This window comes from Lacerta agilis, chromosome 14 (assembly GCF_009819535.1).
Source record: "Lacerta agilis isolate rLacAgi1 chromosome 14, rLacAgi1.pri, whole genome shotgun sequence".
NCBI classification, from domain to species: Eukaryota; Metazoa; Chordata; class Lepidosauria; order Squamata; family Lacertidae; genus Lacerta; species Lacerta agilis.
In genome coordinates this window covers 16,793,488-16,802,097 of record NC_046325.1, presented here as the reverse complement: position 1 = coordinate 16,802,097, position 8,610 = coordinate 16,793,488, and positions in this window count along the sequence as shown.

Sequence of the window (8,610 nt, the reverse complement as noted above, 5' to 3'; positions counted from 1 at the left end):
GAACTGGACCACTTCAGACTGAGTGGCACAGCACATCTGAGCACCGCATGCAGAGAACCTGCAAGCCAGCTTCTCCTTTAATTGTTATTGTTTAGGTATGGTGAAAACAACAAGAAGAATGACCTCAGAAAATTGTTTTAATCCCTGTAAGCAAGAAATAAAATTTAAAAATACTTCAGAGAGGAAGATTCAAGCTCAGCCCACTCCCAATCACGCCATTTTTCTACCGTAGGGGGTTTCACGCATAGGGGAGAACAGTGTTTTTTTTCCTTTAAAAAATGTTTAGGGGTACTCTCATTTTCCTACTCATATTGAAATACTGCCCCCCCCATGAAGCCAAACTTAGATTCACAAAATGTTTAGGGGTATGCATACAGCTGCGTGTCCCCATAAGAAAAGCACTGGAGGAGAATTCAAAAACTGGATTCCCCAGCTGAATTGGTACAATCCACACTAACACCTCGAGTTTTTTCATCACTTCATTCGCCAGTTCTTTTTGCTTATTATATTTACACCAGGTGTGAATCTCCTTTACCCCTTGAGCAGGGGCTGACTGATGAATCTTTGGTGGCCTCAGTGGCCATCCAAAATTTGCTTGTTGCTAACACACCCACCCACACACCCACAAACACACACGGGACAAGGTAGTGTCCCTGACCTTATGCTATATATCTCTAAAATGCAGCGTGATTTCTGGCAGAAAGCACCTATTAATCTTTCCAGCTCGAAGCTTAGAATTGAGGCAGCAGGAGGCAGACAGGGCAGATTTGGTGATTCGCACCTTCCTAAAACAATATGCAAATCAAAAAAACAAAGTTACCTTTTGGAATTCTCCAAATTCTGCAGGGCAGTTTTCCAAATAAAAAGCATGTACTAAAGAATCCAAAACAACAACAACAACAACACACCATGTTTGTGAAAATAACATACACAAATGTGTGTAAATTGCTTGTAAAAAAATGTATACACTGTAGTAGGAGAACTGTGCATTAAAATAATGACAAATTGTCATGAGGATTTAAAAAAAAAAAAAATTACAAACGGATGTGCAAGGGCAATGAACCAAACCTAAGATTGGAAAACCGAGAAACTCAGAGAAACCAAAATTGAAAGAGCCATCTGCCCCTAGGGGCAGGGAAGGAAACAAGCTCAGAACCAGAAGGGGGTTGAGGCTTGCTGTGCCTCAGCACTGGGTGGGTGCCCTTAGCTCACATTGGCTCTTGGGCACAATGCACACAGCAAGCCAGGATCAGAGCATCCCACTTCAGTTCAGAGCTATTGTGAAGGGGCTGAGTGAGATAATCAAACCCTGCTCTTGAACAAGCATATCAGCGGTTGAAGAGGGTTCAGAAGTTGTTATCACCCAGATTGACAGCTGTGCGTGTGACATAAATTTGCTAGTTGTCCCCTCCATAATTTCACAGACAAAAATAGGGAAACATTTAATACACACAAGGGATTATTATTTTGACACACGCTCACCCTGCCTATTGCACCCATATATTGCCAAAGGCTCTATTTTGCTGTGTGCAGTAACATGTCATTTCCCACTTTTTAAAACCAAGGTGTTTATGCTGTTTTTTCGGGGGGTGGGGGTGGAATTGTCCTACCATCGGTTAACAGAAGTTTCAAAGCCTTACCAGAATTTGAAACTGCTGTTGTGTACACTGCGTTATGCCTTAGTGTTCATGCACAAGCATTTGTGCACATGTGCACTAGAGGTAGCAAGATTCACTTTTTCCTCGCTCAGAGATCTAACTTCTAGGCACCGAGAGAGAGAGAGAGAGAGAGAGAGAGAGAGAGAGAGAGAGAGACAGACAGACAGACAGACAGACAGACAGACAGACAGACAGACAGACAGACAGACAGACAGACAAACTGAATTCTGAAGAACGACAACACTCACTGAAGGGGTGCAATGTCATCTAACCTCCCTAGGAACAAATCAGGACGAATGCTCAAGGAAACAGGTTGTGAATTATCGGGAATGTGATCCAGGGGGTGTATACCATGCCAGGCAGGGGCGTTAATTATTAGGGGCTGGCCCAAAGGGAAGTCCCAGGTCTCTTGCCCCTTCCCTCTTCCTTTTTTTGAAAAACAAAAAACAAAAAACTTTGCTTCCAGGGCATCTGCCTACTAGACCCACCCACCCATCCACAGGCCTTCCATACATTTATGCTCATTCATGTTGGGAGCCTGTGCCCCAGGCCATTTAAGTAGTAACTCCTGCTGTTCCTGGTCACTAAGGGAGAGTGGGAGTGAAGTGTTTTTGATTGTTGGAAACGCTTCAAACCAATTTCTGCACACTAACGGAGCCCGGCACACTTCCTCTGCGCGTACCTGCTGAAGCGCTTTTCCTTGATGCCGTCTCCTGTGCTATTCAGCAGAGTTATCTTCTCTTATCTTCTCTCACGCAACGGGTGGTGTGCATGCCAGCATATTACAGACAACAGAGTCCGGCTTCTTTCTAATCTAGAAGCTTTATTTTACAAGGCATAAATCATTACATTCCGGGAGAGTCGCAAGCCATGTTGGTGGCTTCTCCCTTCTCTCCGTTCTCCGGAAAAACAGAAACAGAAAGTATCACATTACACAGTACAACAGTACACAGAGCATCCGGTGACGCTCTTCCTCCTGTGGGTGGGACAACCGGTTGAGCTTGTTAACTCTAAAAGCTCCAAACCTCTACACCCCCTCTTGTCCCGCACACAGGGGCGTTGTAAGCTTGCAGCTTACCTCACACAAACCCTCACAGAACTCCCCATGACGTTGGAAGCTCAGGGGCTTCGTGAACCCAACCCTCTGGTTCACCTGACCAGGACAGTACTTCAGCTTCTCCAAGCCGGTCTGAACACACACGTCTCGAAAGAGAACGTCTAGGTGTTTGGGTCTGGCCTTGACTTGTCCAGACTCTGCCACCAACAAACAGAGTTGGTTGTCCTCCCAAACCATCACGGGCAGGCAACTCTGAACGCAGATCTCTTGGACCAAACACCTATAGAACTCCAGTTCCCTGCAAAGCACTGACAACGTACTGTACCTGGCTTCTGCATGAGAATGAGCAATGAGGCTCTGGCACCGGGACTTCAGCCCGCCTAGAGCTCCTCCACACTGTACAACCATTTCAGACACAGATTTCCTGTCCTCGGAATTTGCCCAACCACTGTCGCACCAGCGCGTGAGCTGGGGCTCACCGGTAGCTGACAACTCCGGGCAAAACTCCTTAGTCTCCTGTAAACTCTGGAGCACTCTCACCATGCCATTCCAGGCATGCACGCTGGGATTTGCAGCCACCTTGCTGAACAGATCCACAGCAACTGCTATGTCAGTTTTTGCTCAACTGTGAAGGAAACAACAGCCTCCCAGGAGCTGACCTAAACACCTCGGGGCTCTCGAACTCAGAGCGTTCCCCGGTCTGACTGTCCTCACCTAGACACGTCTCCATGGGTGTTCTGACACTAGCACATTCAGACACTCTGAACTTCTTCAACGACTGCACTACCTTGCCAGTCTGATTGAGCAAGACACTACCGTCTTCGGCTCTGTCTACCTGCACACCTAGGTAAACACCAACAGGGCTTAGGTTCCTGAGCTGGAAAGACTGACCAAGCTCCTCTGCGAACCGTTGCACCTGTCCCCTGGTCTCCACCAGGTAAAGCATGTCCGCACTGGACTGCAGAACTAGCTCCTGCTCTGGACTTACTCCTGCCAGAAACAGGCAGCTATCAGCACAACTCTGGCTGACACCTAGCTTACTCAAAGCTTCTTGCACGCCTGAGGACCAATCTCTGGCTGACTCCTTCAAGCCAGTGATTGCCTCGTGCAAACTCCACACCTGATTTGGCCCGTTGTCCTCGAACCCTGGCGGAGGTACCTCGTACCTCCCCTCATCCAGGTCGGAATCCAAACAGGCATCCAAACCAAAGTGGCTTGCCTCAAAGCTGCTTTGAGTCGCGACCGCTAAAAGCATGCGCGTGGTTTCGCTTCTGAGAGAGGACGCGTCCAGTACCTCGTAACAATGGACCTCCTCCTCCTGAGTGAAACCTCTGGCTACTGACCTAGCCTCGCACTGCAACTCGCCAGTTGCTGCCGTCTTGAGTCTGCACACCCAACGACCTTCTGACAGCGTCGTGGTTGTGCACACACCCAAAGACCTCATTGAGCTTACCTGCTCTACCATGGCATCCTGCCATTTCTGGGCCTCACCTTGAGATACCCATTGAACCTTCACAAGGCTTTCCGGTTCACACTGAACCAAACAAGCACTCACGCTAGTGGCCGTGAACCTTTCGGGCAGAATCCCTTCAGTGGATCGTGCAGACTGCTGTGATACCACTTCAGATTCTCCCTCTGCTCCAGTTGCACTGGATTCCACCTGCACGTCCTTGACGTCAGGCATCTCACCTACAGACTTGCTGTGCCTGTGCATCCTAACTGAACCACCCAAGGATGACGTTGGCGCGCCTTTGGGCTCCTGCTTCACTCCCAAAGAACCCCCCTCTTGCACCAGGACGAGACCTGCGTCAGGCTCTCCTGGAGAAGAGTTGCCACACAAAGAGTCACCAAGCGTGGCCTGCCTCCTAGTCCGTGACATAGGAGTTGCGGGTGCACTCCCAGGCTGCTGCCTTGGAGTTGCCCCTAGCTGCGCTGCACCCTGGTGATGGCCGGGAACTCGGCCCAAGCCACCAGCAGGTGCCAAAGCCACAGCAATACCCCCTCTTGGGGCTGATCCACCTGGACCACTGCCACCAGCAGGTGGCGCATTGGCCTGTCCAGCATTGACAGGACCATCCAGAACATCAGGGCTTCTAGGGATGTGTTCCAATACATTCTGCTCAAAAAATTCAGCACTCCTGCTGACTAGAACCTGGGTCTGGTCACTATCTGGGCTAACTAACCTCCAGCTATGCAAGCTGGGTTCGTACCCACAGAAAAACACTTTCGGAACCTTGGTACCACCCAGAACCCTTGTGGAAGCTCTGCATCCAAGAGCATGTCTTCAGTGGCAGCATGCAGCATCCTTTGCTGCCTCTCTGCAAGACCACATACCTGTGAAGAAAGCAGGTTAGACACACTGTGCTTACTCCCCCTCTCACTGAGGACCTGGGAACAGCCTACTCCAGTAGAAACCTGCTGTTCCACTGCAACCAGTGGTGCTGCCTCAGTTGCCTCCTTGAGCAACGCAGACCACATGTGGTGAGAGAAAGCATCAGCCAAACACTCAGAACAACACGCTCCCCCCAGGTTAGCTTCTGGCATCCCTTCAGAAACAGCCACATGAACCAGGGAAAAGGGACGCGTGGTTTCCCTTTCAGACGCGGGGTAGCAGGATGTCGACTCCTCGACCTTGCAAACCCTGCAATCAAGAAAGCTGTTACATGCCCTTAACTTGCACCCTTCAGAGAACTCAGGCTGCTTCAGCACACTGTCCCAGTGGCGACTTGCCAGCCTTTGGTACCACTGACACAAACATAAGTGGTGCACGGGCACACTGGTGCACTGAGCAAGCATTCCATCAGTGCCACCTCCCCCTGTTCTGGATTGAGACTTCTTAACAGCAAACAGCCCGTCCTGGCTGCCTTTCATGCGTAGAAGCATCTTCTGACCCCTGCAATCAGAACAGGTGATAAGCACAAAACAAACAGCAAAAACATTGGACAGAAGGTTTGACATAAACAAATACACAGTTATGTCAACAGCCACAGAAAACGCCAGTTCTGTCCCTTTAAATCCTGCAGAGACTGTCTCAAGCACGACAAACTGTCTCTTGCTTCCAACAGTCACAAACTGCCTCTCGACTGCAGCAGTCAGTACGTTGAACTGCTCTGTAGAAGGAGACTCGCAGTTCCTCACAAGTCCACCAGGAGGAACGATGACGATGACGATGGCAACCATCACACGCAGCTCACCAGGGTTGGCCTCTCTCAGCGTTGCCTCGGTGACTGCATCACAACAGTAGGGCTTATCTCGGCTCCGTCCTTCTCACTCAGCTGGGCACGTGACCTGATGGCTGTGAGAAACGGCCTTGCCCTTATCTTCAGCCATGCACGTCAACAAAAGACCAGGTGCAGGCTACGTGACAAAACACAGCTCCACAGTCAAAACTTTTTACACTGGCTTCAGACTTGGAAACAGCCCCTCCCTTTCTGGGAGCAAAGCCCACGGCGATCTGGCCCCCCTCCTGCTTTCCATGGCACTGTTGCTGCACAACAGCCATAAGCCGAGCTGGGGGCGAGCTTTCCAAAGCCACTTCAGCCAGTCCCTCAGCCCCGTGAAACTGGGCTAGGGTCTTCTTCCAGGCTTCACAAGCACTGGCCAGACCTTCCTCTTCACAGGCGTTGGCCAAAACATCAACGCTCTCAGGGAACAGCCCTCTGCACCGAAGCTGTGCGGCTGGAGGTGCTTGCAAACAAAAGCTTTCCTCCTCCTTGCTGGGAATGCTATGGCTCCCTCCATCTTGCCCAGGGGTAGCGTACTTACGAATCTGTAGCTTCTCACCCGGCTCCACAGATGGGGGTTTCACCAGAGAGGGTACACTGCTTGGGCACACCTCAATCTGGGCTTCCCTGCTGCCTTCCAACCTCTGGCAGCAGGTTTTAGGCTCCTGAGCCATTCAGCAGACTGCTGAATGCTCCTGCTGGCAAAGCAAACTTCCCTGGATGCTCCATCACAGTCCAAACCAGGGAGGCACTTCTCAGCTTGGCACACACGTTCTGGATCCTTGGAACTGCTCCAGAATCAGTCGAGAAACGGTAAAAGCTTGGATCCATAACCTGAAGTGTTTTTGATTGTTGGAAACGCTTCAAACCAATTTCTGCACACTAACGGAGCCCGGCACACTTCCTCTGCGCGTACCTGCTGAAGCGCTTTTCCTTGATGCCGTCTCCTGTGCTATTCAGCAGAGTTATCTTCTCTTATCTTCTCTCACGCAACGGGTGGTGTGCATGCCAGCATATTACAGACAACAGAGTCCGGCTTCTTTCTAATCTAGAAGCTTTATTTTACAAGGCATAAATCATTACATTCCGGGAGAGTCGCAAGCCATGTTGGTGGCTTCTCCCTTCTCTCCGTTCTCCGGAAAAACAGAAACAGAAAGTATCACATTACACAGTACAACAGTACACAGAGCATCCGGTGACGCTCTTCCTCCTGTGGGTGGGACAACCGGTTGAGCTTGTTAACTCTAAAAGCTCCAAACCTCTACAGGGAGCCAGGGCCAGCTCTACCATTAGGCAGGATGCGGTGGCAGCCTCCAGCAGCAGATATAGGTGTTGGGGTCAGCGGTGAGGTGCTGGGATGGCAAAACGCTGTGTCACACACACAGCCTGCCCTGTGCCCCCTAAGCAAGTCTTTTGCCCTGAGATATTCTGGAGGACGTTGTCTCATCCACTGAGATTCATCGACCAGTCTGGCCGGCTTCTGAGCATGGAATGGGTGAGAGGGGCATCTCATCTTTTGCCTCAGGCAGCAAAGTGCCTTGGGCTTGCCCTGAGTTGGAGTTAACAGTGGCATTCCAGGATTTGTTGGGTGCTGCAGCAATCTTCAGCTGCTGCTGCTGCTGCACATTGTTGTCGGCAAATCTAGAAAATGCAAGGAACCCAGGGATGTCGCAAGGAAATGAGAGGTGTTTTGAACAGTTTTGTGCCAGGGGTTTTGGGGGGGAAACCAGAGGGAAAGGCCCAACTGTCCGTTGGTTTATGGGTGTCCAGGGGTCAAGGGCCACCTGCAGGACTGGGCAGGGATACCTCTCTCCCACCCCCTTCCTCCCTCCCCCCGGCAAATTGCCTGTTCAATAAATAATGTTGTGTTTCAAAGCAGAGTCTTTGAAGGGGACGTGAGCTGTGACAGCTGAGCAAAGGGAAACATGAAGCTATTAGAGGAGGAAAATGTACTTGGGAGGAGAGAGAGAGAGAGAAGGCAATTCAGCACTTTGAGCTCTGGGTGCTGAGTTCAGTGTTATCTGACACCCGCTCTTGCTCTTCTCTCCCCCCCTCCCAATATTCTTTTTTCAAAATTTGACTTTCCAGAGCTCCTTCACAATTGTGCCTGGCTCTCGTTGTGGGGGAATAGTTTAAGAAGGGTGATGGTCAGATTGGGAACAGGCAAACAAGGGGTTTAATGGGCAACAGGAGAGGGCGAGACCTTAAGCAAGCATCACAGACTGGCAAGGCCTGAGCCAGCCCCCAAAGGGGCAAGGGAACCAAACTACTTATTTCATTTGTGACTTTTACAGCTTGGCAAAGGGGGCAATTATAACCTTCTGTGTTTCATGTGCGTGCATATAACAGGCATCTCCCCCACTTCCACGGGGGTTACGTTACGTTCCCGGCTACCACACATATATGTGAAATCACGCGTAGTGGTGAACATAATCCGAAAAGCCTGCAAGCACCCTCAAAAGCTCTGGGAACCCTTCAAAAACCCTTCAAAAACCAGCAGAAATTACCAGACTGGCATGAATGGTGGCAATGGTAGCTCTCAGTCTTCCTCGTTGCCAGGGGCGTAGCTAGGTAAATTGGTACCCGGGGGGGGCAAAATTTTTTTGTCAACCCCCCCCCCAAGGCATGGGAAGGTCAGGTGGTACCCGGTGCGGAAAATTTCTTGTCAACC